Source organism: Bos javanicus, chromosome 14 (genome assembly GCF_032452875.1).
Source record: "Bos javanicus breed banteng chromosome 14, ARS-OSU_banteng_1.0, whole genome shotgun sequence".
NCBI lineage: Eukaryota > Metazoa > Chordata > Mammalia > Artiodactyla > Bovidae > Bos > Bos javanicus.
This window is the reverse complement of record NC_083881.1, coordinates 23,049,423-23,069,908: the sequence shown is the minus strand read 5'-3', so window position 1 is coordinate 23,069,908 and position 20,486 is coordinate 23,049,423. Positions and strand designations below refer to the sequence as shown.

General features: G+C 41.6%; 1 protein-coding gene across 1 annotated transcript in view; it reads right to left on the bottom strand.

The window, feature by feature from the left end:
- Positions 1-20,486, bottom strand: part of XKR4 (XK related 4) — a 329,136-nt gene that overhangs the window by 77,588 nt on the left and 231,062 nt on the right. The window lies entirely within an intron of this gene.

Below are 20,486 nucleotides of genomic sequence, written 5' to 3'. Positions count from 1 at the left end.
AATAATGATTAAAATAAAGTCTTAGGACTGAATATTCTGTGCATATTAATGGGAAGTAGCTTTAGTTTTCATATCACCAATTGCAGAGTAAAATCTTATTTTCAAACTGGCTCCTATACTGTAATTGGATTTTATCCAGTTAACTAATACTTAAACAGGCTTCAAGGCCATTTGTCCATATATATCCTGACAAAACTTAGTATCAAGCAAAAACACCCAAAATGAAGGTCTTAAAATTCACATTATGTTATTTCATGTTGCTGTTGTTGTTTAGTTGTTCAGTTGCTCAGTTGTGTCCAACTCTCTGCAACCTCTTGGTGAGGTGTGTGTATATATATATATAAGAAAGTAAGTAAACTAAAGAAAAAGTTAGATTTTTCTCTGGTGGTAGCTAGTTATTTAAAGAACTGGACACTGTCCATTAACAGACGAATGGATAAAAAAGATGTGGTACATATATACAGTGAAATAGTACTCAAAATGATACAAATGAACTTTCAAAACAGAATTCAAATGAATTCACGAACATAGAAAATAAACTTATGGTTACCCAAAGGGAAAAGACAAAGGGATAAATTAGGAGTTTGGGATTAACATATACACACTACTGTATATAAAAGAACCAACAAGGCCCTACTGTAGAGCACAAGGAACTCTATTCCATATCTTGTAGCAACCCATAATGGAAAAGAATATATATGTACATATACATAACTGCATCACTTTACCGCACACTTGAAATTAATACTTTATAAATTAACTACACTTGAAAAAAAGAAGTAGGCCCTTGCTCCATTCCATTCTTCATTTAAAAAACATTTATAGGATTTTTTTCATTTAAGGAAATATTTTCCCTTTGTAGAGAAGACAATGTCTTTTTTTTCTGGGTTGAAATACGGACTCACAGAAACTGAAACTTCTCTTCATTTATGAATGATCATCAACAGACCCATAAAAAGGGAGAACTTCACTCAAATCAGTAGTCTTGAAAAAAAGAGTAAAAAAGCTAAATAAAGCTCGAGTTAGTGAATGGGTTTCCTATTATTGTCTGTTCCTATGTTAGCTGCCGTTCAGTCACAGTTATGGTACAAGCCACTCCTGATCCCTTGAAATACCATCATTTAGTGAATTCTGTATAGATTTGCTATTAAGTTCAGTTCAGCTCAGTCCCTCAGTTGTGTCCAACTCTTTGCGACCCCATGGACTGCAGCACGCCAGGCCTCCCTGTCCATCACCAACTCCCAGAGCTCACTGAAACTCATATCCATCAAGTCGGTGATGCCATCCAACCATCGCATGCTCTGTCGGCCCCTTCTCCTCTCGCCTTCAATCTTTCCCAGCATCAGGGTCTTTTCAAATGAGTCAGTTGTTCACATCAGATGGCCAAAGTATTGGAGTTTCAGCTTCAGCATCAGTCCTTCCAATGAATATTCAGACTGATTTCCTTTAGGATGGACTGATTGAATCTCCTTACAGTCCAATGGCCTCTCAAGAATATTCTCCAACAACACAGTTCAAAAGCATCAATTCTTTGGCACTCAGTTTTTTTTTTTTTTTATAGTCCAACTCTCACATCCATACATGACTCCTGGAAAAATCAAAGCTTTGACTAAACAGACCTTTGTTCGAAAAATTATTTTTCTGCTTTTTAATATGCTGTCTAGTTTGGTCATAACTTTTCTTCCAAGGAGCAAGCGTCTTTTAATTTCATGGCTACAGTCACCATCTGCAGTGATTTTGGAGCCCCCCAAAATAAAGTTTCTCCCTGTTTCCAGTGTTTCCCCATCTATTTGCCATGAAGTGATGGGACCAGATGCCATGATCTTCGTTTTCTGAATGTTGAGTTTTAGGCCAAATTTTTCACTCTCCTCTTTTACTTTCATCAAGAGGCTCTTTAGTTCTTCCTCACTTTCTGCAGTAAGTGTGGTGTCATCAGCATATCTGAGGTTATTGATATTTCTCTCATCAATCTTGATTCCAGCTTGTGCTTCATCCAGCCCAGCACTTCTCATGATGTACTCTGCATATAAGTTAAATAAGCAGGGTGACAATATACAGCCTTGACGTACTCCTTTTCCTATTTGGAACCAGTCTGTTGTTCCATGTCCAATTCTAAATGTTGCTTCCTCACCTGCATACAGATTTCTCAGGAGGTAGGTCAGGTGGTCTGGTATTCCCATCTCTTTCAGAATTTTCCACAGTTTATTGTGATCCACACAGCCAAAGGCTTTGGCATAGTCAATAAAGCAGAAATAGATGTTTTTCTGGAACTCTCTTGCTTTTTCAATGATTCAGCAGATGTTGGCAATTTGATCTCTGATTCCTCTGACTTTTCTAAATCCAGCTTGAACATCTGGAAGTTCATGGTTCATGTACAGTTGAAGCCTGACTTGGAGAATTTTGAGCATTACTTTGCTAGCGTGTGAGATGAGTGTAATTTTGCGGTAGTTTGAGCATTCTTTGGCATTACCTTCCTTGGGTTTGGAATGAAAACTGACCTTTTCCAGTCCTGTGGCCACTGCTGAGTTTTCCAAATTTGCTGCCACTTGACTGCAACACTTTCAAAGCATCATATTTCAGGATTTGAAATAGCTCCACAGGAATTCCATCACCTCCTCTAGCTTTGTTTGTAGTGATGCCTCCTAAGGCCCACTTGACTTTGCATTCCAGGATGGCTGGCTCTAAGTGAGTGTCATACTGTCATGATTATCTGGGTCATGAAGATCTTTCTTGTATAGTTCTTCTGTGTATTCTTGCCACCTCTTCTTAATATCTTCTGCTTCTATTAGGTACATACCATTTCTGTCCTTTATTGTGCCCATCTTTGTATGAAATGTTCCCTTGGCATCTCTAAGTTTCTTGAAGAGATCTCTAGTGTTTCCTATTCTACTGCTTTCCTCTATTTTTTTGCATTGATCACTGAGGAAGGCTTTCTTAACTCTTCATGCGATTCTTTGGAACTCTGCATTCAAATGGGTGTATCTTTCCTTTTCTCCTTTGCCTTTCACTTCTCCTCTTTTCATAGCTATTTGTAAGGCTTCCTCAGACAACCATTTTGCCTTTTTGCATTTCTTTTTCTTGGGGATGGTCTTGATCACTGCCTCCTGTATAATGTCATGAACCTCCATCCATTGTTCTTCAGGTACTCTGTCTATCAGATCTAATCCCTTGACTCTATTTGTCACTTCTACTGTATAGTCATAACAGATTTGATTTAGGTCATACCTGAATGGTCTAGTGATTTTCCCTACTTTCTTCAACTTAAGTCTGAATTTGGCAATAAGGAGTTCATGATCTGAGCCACAGTAAGCTCCCAGTCTTGTTTTTGCTGACTGTATAGAGCTTCTCCATCTTTGGCTGCAAAGAATCTAATTAATCTGATTTCAGTGTTCACCATCTGGTGATGTCCAGGTGTAAAGTCTTCTCTTGTACTGTTTGAAGAGGGTGTTTGATGTGACCAGTGCATTCTCTTGGTACAACTCTATTAGTCTTTGCCCTCCTTCATTCTGTACTCCAAGGCTAAATTTGCCTGTTACTCCAGGTATTTATTGACTTCCTACTTTTGCATTCCAGTACCCTATAATAAAAAGGATATCTATTTTGGGTGTTCTAGAAGGTCTTGTAGGTCTTCAGAGAACTGTTCCACTTCAGCTTCTTCAGCATTACTGGTCAGGGCATAGACTTGGATTACTGTGATATTGAATAGTTTGCCTTGGAAATGAGCAGAGATCATTCTGTCATTTTTGAGATTGCAACCAGTTACCACATTTTGGACTCTTTTGTTGACTATGATGGCTACTCCATTTCTTCTAATGGATTCTTATCCACAGTAGTAGATGTAATGGCCATCTGAGTTAAATTCACCCTTTCTAGTCCATTTTAGTTCACTGATTCCTAAAATGTCAATGTTCACTCTTGCCATCTCTTGTTTGGCCACTTCCAATTTGCCTTGATTCATGGACCTAACATTCCAGGATCCTATGCAATATTGCTGTTTACAGCATCTGAGTTTGCTACTATTACCAGTCACATCCACAACTGGGTGTTGTATTTGCTTTGGATCTGTCTCTTCATTCTTTCTGGAGTTATCTCTCCACTGATCTCCAGTAGCATATAGGGCACCTACAGACCTATGGAGTTAATCTTTCAGTATCATATCTTTTTGCCTTTTCATACTATTCATGGGGTTCTTAAGGCAAGAACACTGAAGTGGTTTGCAATTCCATTCTCCAGTATACCACATTTTGTCAGAAAAGTTCACCATGACCCGTCTGTCTTGGGTGGCCCTACACGGCATGGCTTATAGTTTCATTGAGTTAGACAAGGCTGTGGTCCATGTGAGTTTCCCCCTCAGTCAGTCTCTCCCATCAGGAAGCTTCCATAAGCCTCTTATCTTTCTCCATCAGAGGGCAGACAGATTCATCGTTGTCTATGGCATTAATGAAAAAAATTCCCTCCATGATGTTATAATACCAAGGCAAAGTTTGTGAACTAATTTTTAAGAAATTATAAGCCAATTGCATTTATAATTATTTAGGTCTTTTCCTCTGTGATATAGCTTTGTCTCAATATTTTGAATAGAAAAAAATAATTCTTTGGTGGCTTAGATGGTAAAGAATCTGCACACAATGCAGGAGACCTGGGTTCAATCCCAAGGTTAGGAAGATCTCCTGAAGTAGGTAATGGTAACCCCCTCCAGTGTGCTTGCCTGGAGAATTCCACAGACATAGGGGCCTGGCAGGCTACAGCCCATGGTGTCACAAAGAATCAGACACAACTGGGCGGCTGACACTTTCACTACTGCAAGAAAAGTGACATATATACTTACAAAAATATATCTGTATTTTAAATTTAAACTGTGAATATTTTAAGTAAACTGAAAAGCAATGCTTCTTTAAGAGCCAGTTTGTCTCCTTGAAGACTGGACACAGAGGGCTGGGGGGGGATCAGTGGTTGAATGGCAACCAGGCAGGTGAGGAGTGGATGCCAGCTGAGAGGGGCCATTGGGAAAACCACGGGATGACCCAGACTGAAACAGGTCCCCTGATCTTCCTTTTCTTTGCCCTTCTCTGATGATAAGAGGGAGATTAAGTCAAGGAGAGAAGGAGCTTAGACCTAAGTGAGCCAAGTATGGACTTTTCACGGAAAAGCTGATAAAAATAAGGTCAAGGGTGGCAGTTAGATAAGAAGACTTTCCAGAAGAAAGAGTAATAATAAAGATGAAAGTAACATACTTTCTCTGATATGTGACATTTTCTGGGAACTTCAGATTTCCCACAAATGTTTTCATGTCTATAAACTATATAAATATATATATGTATCAAATGACCTGTCAATTAGTTTACTCAAAAATTACTGCTAAGACCAGTGTAGCTTCCATTCCCCGCCCCTAACTTCTGCCACCGTTGTCTGTCTTTTTAAAAATATATTTATTTTATTTATTTATTCAGCTGTGTTGGGTCTTAGTTGTGCCATGTGGGCTGCCAAGGTATGTGAGATCTTAGTTCCCTGATCAAAGACTGAACCTATGTCCCCAGCATTGCAAGTAGGATTTTTAACCACTGGACCACCAGGGAAGTCCTTGCCCTTTTCTAATTGGAGAAAAAGCCAGACTGGGTACCAGGACGATACAAGGAGTAGGTCATTTACAACAGATCAAGGACGAAAGAAAATGCACTTACGTTGCTTTCTTTTTGCAAGTGCTGCTTTAAAATGTTTACAAATGTGTAATTTTCACCAACCTCCTAGGAAGTAGGTACTATGATTATCATGATTTTACGAATGAAGAAACTGTGGTTCAGAGAAGTTAGACTAGTTACCCTGAGTCACACGGCAAAGAGATGGTGGAGACTGTTCAAGCACTTAGGCAGGCTCCAAAGCTCAAGCTCATGATTACTACACTTTGCAAAGACAACCCTGCCCCCAGCACCCACCACACTCATGTCCATGTTCAGATTGCAGGGAGCCTCTTCCTGGATAATACACAGAATTAAAACCACAGGAGATGGCATTTGAAATCAAATGCTACAATCCATAGTATTATGTGGGCATGATTGGATTAACCGTCCCCATCCACCAAGAAAGAATCAGATCTCAGCATAGTTGAGTTGAACTGAACTACTTATCTGATAAGAATGAATTTTCCTTGAGTAGTTCATCAGCTTTTCCAAGAAGACACTTAAGGAAAAGATATAGAAGGAAGTATATGATGCTGAGTGCTTCCCCGATGGCTCTGTGGTAAAGAATCCACCAGCCAATGCAGAAGACTCAAGAGACGTGGGTTTGGTCCCTAGGTTGGGAAGATCGCCTGGAGGAGGAAATGGCAACCCGCTCCAGTATGCTTGCCTGGAGAATTCCATGGACAGAGGAGCCTGGTGGGCTAGAGTCCATAGAGTCGTGAAGTGTTGGATAGGAATGAAGTGACTAAGCACGTGAACATATGACGATGAAGAAAATTTAGTACAAAAAGTGTTGATGTCAGGAACTGAAATATACAATTTCAGATTAGCTGTATGTAGTAACAGTGCTTGAAATTATTTATTCATAGGGTTAAGGATCTGCAAACATTACGTATAGATCAGAGGCTTTTGATAAACACCAACAAAGAATTCACTTTTATGATGTAGACACGCATACTTTATGCTCAAAATAATAAGAGCAACTGGAGGTGTTCTCAAGCTATAAAGAGCCTACATACCTGAAATCTCAGCAGGCCAAGGTAATTGATCTTTAGTTATAGCTAAATGATATCATTAAATACTGGAATTTAAGAGTATTTTGAACTTTGATTCGAATTCCTTTTAACTTGAAGTGAATTCACATTCAATCTATACATAGCATTACCCTGCTAATGATGTTTCAGGATTAAAGAAATTCTGTCACTTAAAATCATGAAAAGGCTTCTCTCTCTAGATAAAGCAAACAGAGATACTTAGATATCCTTTCTCTCTTCTGATAAACTTTGCTTTATTGCAGGAAGACAAAACTTCAGTGTGAACAACCCTAATTGCTTCTCCACTTAATTAAGGTCCAGTCACTTCCACTGCCTTTGACTTACTCCTTCATCAAACATTTCTATGCCTTCTTCTCATTTTGAGATAATTTTAAGTTGATATGCAGTTGGAAGAGATAACACACAAAGATCCCATGGAAACTTGACTCTGATTTCCCCCAATGGTAACATCAATTTAAGCACAAAATCACAGCTAAGGTGTTGACACCATGAAGATGCAGAACAAGCCCATCAACATTGGGTCCTCTTGAATTTCCCTTTTAGAGTTATGCCCACTTCCCTCTGTCTCTGTCCCCTCCTTCACCCTGTCCTTCACTAGTACCATCTTGTTATTTCAAGCGTGTTATATAAATGGAAACATACATTTATTTAGCCATTCACAGGTTGGAAGAAACCTGAGTTGTTTCCAGTGTCTAAGTATTATGAATAAAGCTACTGTGAACACTTTTCTATAGCTTTTTATATGAACGTGATTTTTCCTTTCTCTAGGATGAATACCTGGATGTGCAATTGCTGGGTCATTTCAGATTTACATAATTAGTTCTTTAAGGACTTCCCAGGTGGTGGTAGTGATAAAGAACCTGCCTGCCAATGTAGAAGACATGAAAGGTGTGTTTGATCTCTGGCTTGGGAAGATCCCCTGGAGGAGGGCATGGCAATCCATTCTAGTACTCTTGCCTGGGGAATCCCATGGACAGAGGAGCCTGGTGGGCTACAGTTCAGTTCAGGCACTCAGTCATGTCTGACTCTTTGTGACCCCATGGACCGAAGCACACCAGGCTTTCCTGTCCATCACTGACTCTTGAAGCTTGTTTAAACTCATGTCCATCAAGTTGGTGATGCCATCCAACCATCTCATCCTCTGTCGGCCCCTTCTCCTCCCACCTTCAAACTTTCCCAGCATCAGGGTCTTTTCCATTGAGTCAGTTCTTCGCATCAGGTGGCCAAAGTATTGGAGCTTCAGCTTTAGCATCAGTCCTTCCAATGAAAATTTGGGACTGATTTCCTTTAGAATTGACTGGTTGGATCTCCTTGCAGTTCAAGGGCCTCTCAAGAATCTTCTCCAAAATCACAGTTCAAAGGCATCAGTTCTTCGGTGCTCGCCTTTCTTTATGTCCAACTCTCACATCCATATTTGACTACTGGAAAAACCATAGCTTTGATTAGATGGATCCTTGTGGGAGAAGTAATGTCTCTGTTTTTTAATATGCTGTCTAGGTTGGTAATAGCTTTTCTTCCAAGGAGCGAGAATCTTTTAATTTCATGGCTACAGTCACCATCTGCAGTGATTTTGGAGCCCAAGAAAGTAAAGTCTCACTGTTTCCATTGTTTCCCCATCTATGTGCCATAAAGTGATGGAACCAGATGCCAAGATCTTAGTTTTCTGAATGTTGAGTTTTAAGCCAACTTTTTCACTCTTCTCTTTCACTTTCATCAAGAGGCTCTTTAGTTCTTCTTCACTTTCTGCCATAAGGGTGGTGTCATCTGCATAACTGAGTTTATTGATATTTCTCCAGCAATCTTGATTGCAACTGTGCTTCATCATGCCCGACATTTCTCATGATTTACTCTGCATATAGGTTTAATAAGCAGGGTGGCAATATACAATGTTGACGTACTCCTTTCCTGATTTGGAACCAATCTGTTGTTCCATGTCTCGTTCTAACTGTTGCTTCTTGACCTCCATACATATTTCTCAGGAGGCAGGCCAGGTCTGGTATTCTCATCTCTTGAAGAATTTTCCACAGTTTGTTCTGATCCACACAGTCAAAGGCTTTGGCAGTCAGTAAAGCAGAAGTAGATGTTTTTCTGGAACTCTCTTGCTTTTTCAATGATCCAAGGGATGTTGGCAATTTGATCTCTGGTTCCTCTGCCTTTTCTGAATACAGCTTGAACATTTGAAGTTCATGGTTCATGTACAGTTGAAGCCTGACTTGGAGAATTTTGAGCATTACTTTGCTAGCATGTGAGATGAGTGCAATTGTACTGTAGTTTGAACATTTTTTGGCAAAGCCTTTCTTTGGGATTGGAATGAAAACTGACCTTTTCCAGTCCTGTGGCCACTGCTGTGTTTTCCAAATTTGCTGGCATATTGAGTGCAGCACTTTCACAGCATCATCTTTTAGGATTTGAAATAGCTCAGCTGGAATTCCATCATCTCCATTAGCTTTATTTGTAGTGATGCTTCCCACTTGACTTCACATTCCAGGATGTCTGGCTCCAGGTGAGTGACCACACCAGTTCATGGTGTTGCAAAGAGTTAGACATGACTTAGCAACTAAGCAACAACAGCTTCCACTTATTGAATGTCTATTCTATACATGATGGAACATTGTTTATAACTGTTTTGAGATAACTGCTGAAAGATGAAATTCAATAATGCTGCTATTCCCTAAATATATGTTCATGTGAATGCAAAATAAAGTTTACAGTAATAATCTAAAACACAAAATATTTTATATGATGTGCTGACCTAACTTGCTTTTACTACCTGGAAATTCTGATAAATAATTGGCTGTGAATAGTGTCTGTTGGCACTGGTACAAAATATTATTACATCATTTATGAATTTGTAGAAAAACAGTCAATATTCAAAAAATAAATTTCTCTCTTTGATAGAGGACACTATTCCTTTGCCTAAAGACATGTGGACACAGAGAAAATGTATGTAAATGCTTAACTTAGTAGCACAGTTTGGGCTGATGGTGGAGGTGGTTACAAATGTCATTGGATTTCAAACTGGTAGTTTGAGTTTGAGTTGCTTTCAGCTCAGTTTATCATAAATAGCCTTTTAGTATCTGATACATATTTACATTTTCTGGCATCATCATTGGTTTGCTCATTCATTCATTCATTTAGGAGTTTTCAACCACTTTGTGTATGGTTCTGGGGATCAAAGAAGAAAAATACACAATCTTTGCCTTTAAGCATGTATGCTGCTGCTGTTGCTGCTAAGTCGCTTCAGTCGTGTCTAACTCTGTGCAACCCCATGGACAGCAGCCCATCAGGCTCCCCCATCCCTGGGATTCTCCAGGCAAGAACACTGGAGTGGGTTGCCATTTCCTTCTCCAATGCATGAAAGTGAAAAGTGAAAGTGAAATCTCTCAGTTGTGTCCGACTCTTAGCGACCCCATGGACTGCAGCCCACCAGGTTCCTCCATCCATGGGATTTTCCAGGCAAGAGTACTGGAGTGGGGTGCCATTGCCTTCTCCGTAAGCATGGATAGGGAGATATAAATGCAGAAAGATAATTAAAATATGACATTAAGTTCCATAGTAAATATATGTATAGATCCTCAGGGGAACAGACATGAAGGGTACCGAATCTAGCCTGTGTATTGTGACTATGTGTTTGAGAGAGAGATAGGAAGAGAGAGAGAGAGAGAGATGAGGGTGAGGGATGCTATGAGTTTTAGGAAAGGTTTCTGGGAAAAGTTGCATGGGTAAAATCTTAAATATTGTGAAGAAATTAGCCAGGAAAAGCAATTGAGTTATCTTTACAGAAGTAAAAGAAACTCTCCAAGTTGTCCATATTAAACCTTAAAAAATCAAGTTCTTTTTGAATCGTAGACTTCCATTTTTATGTTGAAAATCAAACCTCTTTACTCAGCCATAAAAAAGAATGAAATAATGCCATTTGCAGCAACATGGATGAACTAGAGATTATCATATTAAGTGAAAGAAGTCAGAGAAAGACAAATATCATATGATAGCACTTGTAAAGAGAATCTAAAAAATATGGTACAAGTGAACTTATGTACAAAACAAAAATAGACTCACAGGCGTAGAAAACAAACTTATGGTCACCAAATGGGAAATGGGAGAGGGATAAATTAGGAATATGGGATGAACAGATACATACTACTATAGATGAAATAGATAAACAAGGACCTGCTGGATAGCACAGGGAACTCTACTCAGTTTCTTGTGATGACATATAATGGAAAACAATCTGAAAAGGAATACATTTATGTATACATTTTATGTATAAAAATTTGTTTGTCGCTCAGTCATGTCCGACTCTTTGCAACCCAATGGACTGTAGCCCTCCTCTGTCCATGGAGTTTCCCAGGTGAGAATAGTAGGGTGGGTTGCCATTTCCTCCTCCAGGGGATCTTCCCAACCGAGGGATCAAACGAAGTCTTCTGCATTGCAAACAGATTCTTTACCATCTGAGCCACCATGGAAGCCCATATATGCATATATATGTATAACTGAAGTATACGAATCTCTTTGCTGTATACCTGAATCATTGTAAATCATCTATACCTCAACTTAAAAAAATCCTCTATACCTCAACTTTAAAAAATCCTCTTACCTACAAATGTCTGTACCTATTTATGTTCCCATTCTTCCAGTAATCACTCTAGCCATTCACCTCTTGGTTATCCAGGGAACTTGAAGCCATTTGGTATTGCTGAAGAACCAAGAGGGAAGAAAAATGGGGTGGAGATTCACTCTGGAGATAGGGTCGGGGTGGAGGGCCCTGAACACTGAGGGCCTCTCTGCTGGCTCGAAGGGGAAAGGTAGGTCAGGTATGAGTGTTAAGAGCTGGGGTTACTTAATTACATTTAATTTTTAGCTTGATCACTGATGTTTCTGTGCTGGGTGGCCTTGGAGAAGCCTTGGACAGGAGAACAGCTGTTACAGAGGAACAGGTAAGAGCTGTGAAGCTCAAACTAGGACGTGGCAGACTGGATGGAGGAGAGAAATGGGCGTGAGAAATATTTAAGAACTAGTCATCTGGTCCCAGTGAGCGTGGTAAGATGAGAGGAGGAAGTCGTGGACACCCCAATTTCTGGCAAGGGTGACTAAGAGGAGGCCACCAACACATGGAGACCAGAGAGGAGCAGAGTAAGAATGAAGAAATCTAGAAATTTGTGTAAAATATTCCACTTTTAAAACCTTCACAGCTAATTAAAATCTAAAACTCTATGCAAGGGCCATGGGGAGGATAACAGTGTTTGTGGTCTGCCACATCAAGCTCTCTGCTGTTGGTGACTTGAGCTGAAATGATCGAGGGTGATGCCGAGGATCAGGAAGTGGTGACGTCTCATCCATGAGACCGCATTCCATCAATAAGTGCTCACTCACTTCATGCCCGATCTGGGCCAGATTCAGGGGATTTAGTGGTAATAAAAGAGTCAAAAGTCCTGAAAACCGAGTTACACATAAGGAGATTTTTTTCCCCCTCTGTGGTTATTTATTCTCTTTGGGATATTGACATGTGGTTGAAACAATCCCCAGTGCTTATGATGTACTCAGCTGCTGGTATCAGCTGGGTTCCTATTTACCTTATCAGATGCCATGGATGTAGCTCTGCAGCTATTAGAAACAGACCCAGGAAAGGTTCTTGAATTTTCTGTGCTTCTGTTTTCTTGCCAGTAAATGTGCATAATGATACTGCCAATGTACAGAATTACTGTGAGAATGAAGTGAGATGGTGCATATGACATGGTCAGTCCATGTTCTGTCTCCTATTAGCCCTGCAAAAGCTGGCTCTATTAATGATTATGCTGTCCAACTTTGCACCCTGCCCATAGGTCTAAAACAGTGATTTTATGAGTCTTACAGGAGAAGGACTGTTGCTGAAGCTGAAGCTCCAATACTTTGGCCACCAGATTTGAAGAGCCGACTCATTGGAAAAGACCCTGATGCTGGGAAAGACTGAAGGCAAAAGAAGAACGGGATGACAGAGGATGAGATGGTTAGATAGCATCACCTACTCAGTGGACATGAATTTGAGCAGATTGGGAGATGGTGAAAGATAGAGGAGCCTGGCAGGCTGCAGTCCATGGGGTCACAAAAAGTTAGACGTGACTTAGCAACTGAAGAACAACAGCAACAATTGGATGGTGAGCATCAGGTCAGATACAATATGGCTAAAAGCAGTTGATGGAAGCAAGGTGGTTGCTCTGACCTGGCTGCTCCCATGATGACAGCCTCTCCTGTTACCCTCTGTTCACAGTCCTCCAGTCTTGATTATGAGCCAGAGGAAGAAACCAGGTCCTACTGCTGCCTTGTACGATCTGACCCAAGTCACTTCCAGCATATTACTGTTAATGACTTTCTATCTTCAAAATTGATCTCAGTCAGGTCATTTCCAGTAGTATCCTTGAGTGCTCTGCGGTTGATTCCAGCAATGAAAGCTGTGAAGCTATGGTCCATGCAGGTCATGGAATTATTAATAGCATGTAATTCAAACCTACAACCAAAATGTCTTTGAAAGAAGCTGATGTTAATTCAGAAGCTTCTTGTATACTTAGTCTAAAGGAAGTGAGTAAGAACCCATCCTTTCTACATCTTTAGAGTCCTTCACAGCTTTTCTTTTCCATATTCTTTGGCTCTATTTGATCCCTGGGTTGAGAAGATCCCCTGGAGGATGGCATGGCAACCCACTCCAGTATTCTTGCCTGGAGAATCCCATGGACTGAGGAGCCTGGCAGGCTATAGTCCATGGGGTCACAAGGAGTCAGATATGACTGAGGTGACTTAGCATGCAACAGATGTAGCTCTATTTCTTTTGGGCTGTTCTCATTGACCCAGTTCTCCAGCCCTTTAATCACTTGCAGGGGACGCCTCCAGAGAGCTCTCCTAGTTCCCCATGTTCCTTTTACCCGCAGAGTTCCAGCCAGACCTTTAATTACAAATTTTAAAATAATGGCGGGAATGGAATCATGACCTCATATTGCTTGTGCTGTGCTTGCTCCTCAGACAATATCAAGGTTTTCCTATTATATTAGCTCTGTTTCCACATCACTCTAAGCCACCAGGTTATAATTCTCTTTATATGTGATTATTATTGTAATAATTTTGACTTCTACTTACTGCAGAGCTACTGTATTCCAAGTCGAGCTCTACAGGATTTTCAAGAGTCACATTAGTTAAGTGTTACAACTCTATGCATTGAAGTCTATGTCTGAGGTCAGTTTATAACTTGAAAGGCCAATGTTAAACCTAGGTCTTTCTGACTCCATAATCTGTGTTATCTCTTCATTATCACTCTGTCCTTACAAAAGTTTTCTAATGAGGCTCTAATTGTTTGAAAATTGGAAAATTAAAATGTAGTGGACAAGGAATTCTTCTGTAATTGGAGAATTCAAAGGAGTCTGATGGTTTCCAAACACAAAAGAGGATATTGGTTTTCTATAGCAATAAATTGTTGATGTATATTCAGATTTTTTTCCTTCTGCTTCATCCCAGGATTCAGTACCTGACCTGTAACAGGAACTCAATATAATATAATGCTTGCTGAATCCAAAGCAAGGGCTAAGAATCTATTTCTTTTCTCACATTACATGCAGATAACCTAGATGTCACACATTTAATTTCTGATGTATTCATGACTTTGTACAACCGTGCATTTTCTGACCTGTTAATATATCCTTTTTTCTAACTCCTTCCCCCTGCATCATGTGCAGGCCTGGCCCTCCCCATCCCCTGCCCTCCACATTCACACAAATGTAACAGGGAAATCAGAAAGGGTAGAACTCCCCTTGTTCCTGATCTGAGTAATCTGAGATAAAATCGTGACTTTGAAAAGGCAGTACACATGGTCTTCTTGTATTTCTTTGTTAATCTGTCTTTAAGATTTCAGTTCTTTTTCTGTGTGATCACAGACTATTCTTAGCTATGCAAGATTCACTCTGTGTGTTTTGACAGGACAAAACATTCTGAACAAGAAACAAGGAGAAGAGATGGGTAAAGTTCTCCTGCACACCTTGGCTCCCTGTCTTGGGGGCACTTAAACACCACATTACTTTCCAGCACCTACCTCAAGATGGCTGGAAGAAACAAATCTTATGATTTCTTAATAACATATAGAAAAGGCAGTAAGACACACAGAAGGTTTGTCCTCTTCCAACATTCTTATTAGACTTCTGATTCAAGATGGGTTTTGAAAATTGACTGGGTAACTCCAGACACAACAATATTTAATAGGAAATAAGAGCATTTGTGGCTGGCAGCCTCTGAGATGGTCCCAATGGTCATCACCTTCATATGCTTGTGTAATGTGCTATCCTTGGAGGTGGGCTGGACTTAGTGAATAGGATACTTCACATGGAGATTAGGTTATTGAAAAGCTGTGGCTACCATCTTGGGTGCTGTTTCTCAGACCATGTGTCACAGTAAAAGCTAGTTGTCATATCATGTGGCAGCACCACAGAGAGGCCCAGGGGGCAGGGACTGAGGCTAGGCGACAACCACATCAGTGAGCCTGGAAACAGAGACTCCCTCCCCACCTCACCTCAGCTGAAACTTCATCTGACTGTAAGCTCAGGAGAGTGACATCTGACTGTAAGCTCAGGAGAGACCTTGAGACCCAGGAACTGAGCTCAGCCACACCCAGATTCCTGTAGAGTAGTTAACTATGAGATAACAAGCTTTTGTTGTTTTAAGCCTCTGAGTTTTGGGATAATTTATGGAGCAACAATAAATAAATAATATAAAACAAAAGATGCAAAAGTTTTTGTTCTACTAAACTCCAGTTGTGTTTTCTGCCTCTTGTCCTTTGTGATAAAATACTAACACATTCACTTATGACAATTACCTTTTAAAATCCTTATTTTAAGTATGTGTCATTTTCTCCTGTTTGTCTATAAATTTCTGGAGAATAGAAACTCATTGCTACTGAGTTTTGAATTCTTCTGGGCCGCAGAAATGAGCATCACACACAGCAAATGCTGAATGAATATCTGATTAGCAAATATGTGGAAAATCGTCCTGCCTTTAAGGACCAGCTGGGTAACTGGATGTTAGACAAGGCTTCCATTTGACCTGCTAATCATTTCCTGATTCTTCACACATCTTAATATATTAATAGCTGGCTTTCAAGGATGATCTCTGCTGAGGTTTCTCTTTCTACTGTAGAAAACACAATTAAGACTTGAGTAAATGACGTGGTATCATTATTTCTTTATGATGTAGGGAAACTGTAACATGCAATCATAAATCAAGGCATAATCTCTATTTCTACTTTCAGAAAGCCACTGTGTATGTAGAGATGAGTAATCATTTGAAAGTACATAGGGAATTAGCTTATGTTCATCAGCAATGCATACAACCATTACTAATTAGCAGCAAAGTAATATTTTCACCTAAAATGCAGCCTTATATTCTCATTCTGTATTAGTTTGTCACTATTATCTTTTCATACAAAACATAGCTGGTAGAGGAAGGAGAGAAGGGTCGCTGAGACTGATGGGAGAAGCAGAAACCGTGGGTCTGGGATACACAGATGTCACTTGTTTAACAGAGCACGCTGCTCTGGTGATTATGCAAATTGATAGAAATCAGACTGAGTTTTGAAGGATCTGAACAGAGTTTTTAAAAAGTTGTTTCTATTAAAGGACATTTAAAGGGTGCTGTTCTGCCGCCATCACAAAAGGAAATAATAAGGGAAAGAAACTTTGGGGGAAGATTGTCAAGAAAAAGTGAAGATACGTTATTGTCCTAGGATCAATATAGCATCTGACTTTTCATCCTTGTCTTGTCTTACGTAAAAAAAAATCTATAAATTGCTGCCATATATATGATTATATACATGTGTATGTATATACATATGATTTTATATATGCTTGACTTCCCTGGTGGCTCAGATGGTAAAGCGTCTGCCTACAATGTGGGAGACCCAGGTTCAATCCCTGGGTTGGGAATATCCTCTGGAGAAGGAAATGGCAACCCACTCCAATACTCTTGCCTGGAAAATCCCATGGACGGAGGAACGTGGTAAGCTACAGTCCATGGGGTCACAAAGGGTTGGATACGACTGAGCAACTTCACTTCACTTATATATGCTTATATACATGTGATTTTGGACCAAATACTACTAACGAAAGGAGCAAGAGGTGTTGATAGAATTACCCAGGGTGAATCTGGTTTAGTTTGTCTTCTGATTTCCATCTCTGGATTGACCGTCACTGTCAAAGATTTTGTCATCTGACTCAAATGTGAAGGTGGTTCTGCTGGTGACATTAATTATCTTCTCATCAAAGCCACTTTGGACAGTCTCAGAAACTTCTTCTTTGCCTCCTCGGGAACCTTAAAGGACAAGTCATTCTTCCTCAGTTGCTCATCAGAATGGCAGAAAATCATTTGACTTCTACACCTTCCATCAGGCTCTTCAGGAACAGTGAGTGCACGGCAGGGGTGGGAAGCGGGTGTGGGGGCATTCCCCAAGTCTTCTCACATCCTGAACTCTACATGGTTGTCTCTTCTTGAGCCAAGAGTCTCTGATTCAAATCAGGCTGACTGACAAGAAGGAACCTGATGACTCTGTCTCAATTGTTTCATATCTTTATATAAATGAGTCTTTTGAGGGCTTAAAACGTTTCGGTTTCCTTGGTGTCATACAACCTCTTGTGACTGAAGGAAAGAGGCAGTGTGTGCTGGGTGAGCCAAAGGCACCTGGTATAAAAGTGATAGGTGAGTATTGGATCAGGGGTCAGGGCCCTGCATAGTTATGCTTGGCTCTGCCATTAACCCTGGGTCAGGAAGATCCCCTGGAGAAGGGAGTGGCAACCCACTCCAGTATTCTTGCCTGGGAAATCCCATGGACAGAGGAGCTTGCTGGGCTACAGTCCATGGGGTCACAAAGAGTTGGACACGACTGAGCACCGCCATTATAACTTTCTGGATTTTGTGCTTTTTGGAATAAGAGAGATTGTTACATTCTCTTCTACTTACCTGAGAACTAGGGACTTATTCTGTTCACAGTTTACAGGAAGACAACTTAGTCGTCTAATCGCCTCCTCCTTCCTCACATTTGTAGAGGGGTGGGTTCTCATTTCCGTGGTTGATCAGTGGATGCTAGAGCTTGAGACAGAGCTGGTCCAGGACACAGCCCACAAACCACCAGCCCTTGCTTCATCTCTTTCCTACTTTCTCTTGGGGACTGGTCACAGAATCCCTGCGCAACTCCAAGTTAGTCAGCACCTACCCAGCTGCCAGCCACAGGTTTGCGAGTACCCTATGTCTGGAGCCCTGTGACATTTTTTAAGGAGTTGAAATGTGATGCCACGTTTCTCTGAGTAGTTTCGCTGCCTGATCTGGGGAGATGAAATCTGAATCTCCTAAGCTGAGCATCTTCCAGGGAAGCAGGATTGTCAGGAAAGCCACTTGCGTGTCTGTGAACTGCCGCTGTCCTTCATGGCTGAGTGCAGCCTGGGAGTCACCAGGCAGTTCTGAGCCTGCGGACTAAGATGCCCACTGTGAGTGATCACGACTCCACCTGGGCCACTTCACCACGCGGGGTGGCTGTCCCCTTTATCCAACTCCATTTCACTCGGCTGGAAGACAGACACTGATTGTCAGGGACAAGAAGGGAGCTGACCCACTTCTCCAAGCTGGCCTCAGGCCCACAGCACCGAAGGGCTTGGTTTCTCGTTTCTAGCCTGTTTTTCCATTTTGGGTTTTGAGCATCAGTGATAGATAGGTGAGCAGTCAATTGACCAAGAACTAGCAGAAATGTTCTAACCCCACTCTGTTCCCAGATAGTCTGCATGTGACACGGAGTCATGTCTTATCTCTGTTCTGTTAATAAAACAAGAGCCTGTGGGTTTTAAAAAATTCTGTTTCTCAATGGAAGAACAGATGCCTCTCTTTATTTTGGTGGAGACTGGGACTTGTGGCTTTTAAAAAATCACTTTTGAGTAGGATTTATTTTTTGTTTATATTTTTAGAATTCTCTGCAGCAATATTTAAGACCCAGGTTTTAAGAATGCTTTCTTGGAAGAATTCAACTTGTTAAAAAAATCATGTGTGTTTTCCACCACTCCAGGTGCATGTGTGCTAGGCTGCTTCAGTCGTGTCTGACTCTTTGTGCTTCCATGCATTATAGCCCACCGGGCTCCTCTGTCCACACGATTTCCCAGTCAAGAATACCGCAGTGGGTTGCCACGCCCTCCTTCAGGAAATCTTCCCAACCCGAATTGAAGAGATCAAACCTGAGTCTCTTACATCTCTTGCATTGGTAGGCGGATTCTTTACCACTAGAGCCACCTGGGAAGCCCAGTCCAGGTACAAAACCAAATAATAATAATACTGAAGAATCAAAGCTCACACTTATGAGCCTGTGTTGTAGACCAGGCTCTGTGCTAAGCACTTGGCATATGTGACACTATTCAGTCCTCAGGAGACTCTGATGACAGAAGGTCAGTTATGAGCCTCACTGCGCACCATCAGGGCAGGGAAGTGAGAGCGAGTGAGTCACCTCCCAGCAACCCAGAGCTCATAGTGCTGGCCTCAGGTTTCAGGTCCCAGTGTCCTTTTCCAGGGCCTGGCCCCTTAACCACCACCTGGGACTCAAGAAATGTACAGCATCCTTGGGGACAGCACTCCACAACTTTCAGAATCATGAGGGAGGCCAACAACCAACTTCGGTAAGAGACAGATTTAAACAGTCATTAGAGAGTGGTGGAAGCAGTATGACATGGGAGCACATGCAGGGAAAACTAGTTTCTAGCTCGGGGGCTGCTGGCTGAGGCCTCAGCAAAGGATGAATGAGCGAAGAGGGCAGGGGCAGAGGAGCTGCATCTCAGGTCCCAGGGCTCGGCCAGCTGGGAGCCCGTGCCCTGAGGAGGACTCGTGTAGGAGAACAGCTCGGCATGCAGTTTGGAACAGTCATGAGTGAGTCCAAATCAATGGTGTGGGTTTTCTTCTGTAGGCAAAAGTCACCAACTTCAGATCTTAGACATGGACGCTGTGAGCGGCTCTGTGATTTAGGGAGATTTTTGAGGTTGGTAGGTGGATTCATGCAGGAAAGATGGAAGCCTGTCAGGGTCCAGGTGGAGGTGGGAGATGTCCAAGTAGAGCAGGGACAAGCGAGGATGGGTGGGAGGAGTAGAGACATGGAGCCAGAAGGTGGTGACAGGTCAAGCATGCAGGGGAAGAGCCCTGGTTACCAGTCTGGATGGCAGAGAGGCTGGAGCAAGAGAGGGTGACCCAGGGAAAGAGAGACCATGGGAGGTGCTACAAAGCTGAGGATTCTACCCCCTGAGACAGGCCCCATTTCTGTGACCCCATAAGAGCTCTGCAGGATAACTCTGCAGAGCCCAGAGTGGACTCTCAGAGCCCAGGAAGAGAACAGGGCTGCAGTGACTGGTGTAGAGGTGCGTGGAAACATCCCCATGGTGGCTGGATGGTTGAGGAAGGCGGAGGAGGAGAGGGTTGAGCACCTACCCTGGTGAGCAGCAGAGGAGGACTTGGGAGTAGGGCAACGTCTGAAAGATGCAGTGAGAAGGAGGGTGAGTCCAGCGATGGGAAGAGAAGCCTTCAAGGAAGAGAAAGAACGTTTTTCTCCATTTCAAAAGGCCCTACTATTTTTTCCCAAGACAAATGATAGAGAGGAATCAACTTCCTGTGGTAAACAGACATAGAGCAATTCGCCATCATCGCCCAGCTCCAGTCAGACTGTTCCACACAATTTATTTCAAACAGGTGAAGATATGCGTCAGCATAGCCGGGAGCAGTCAAT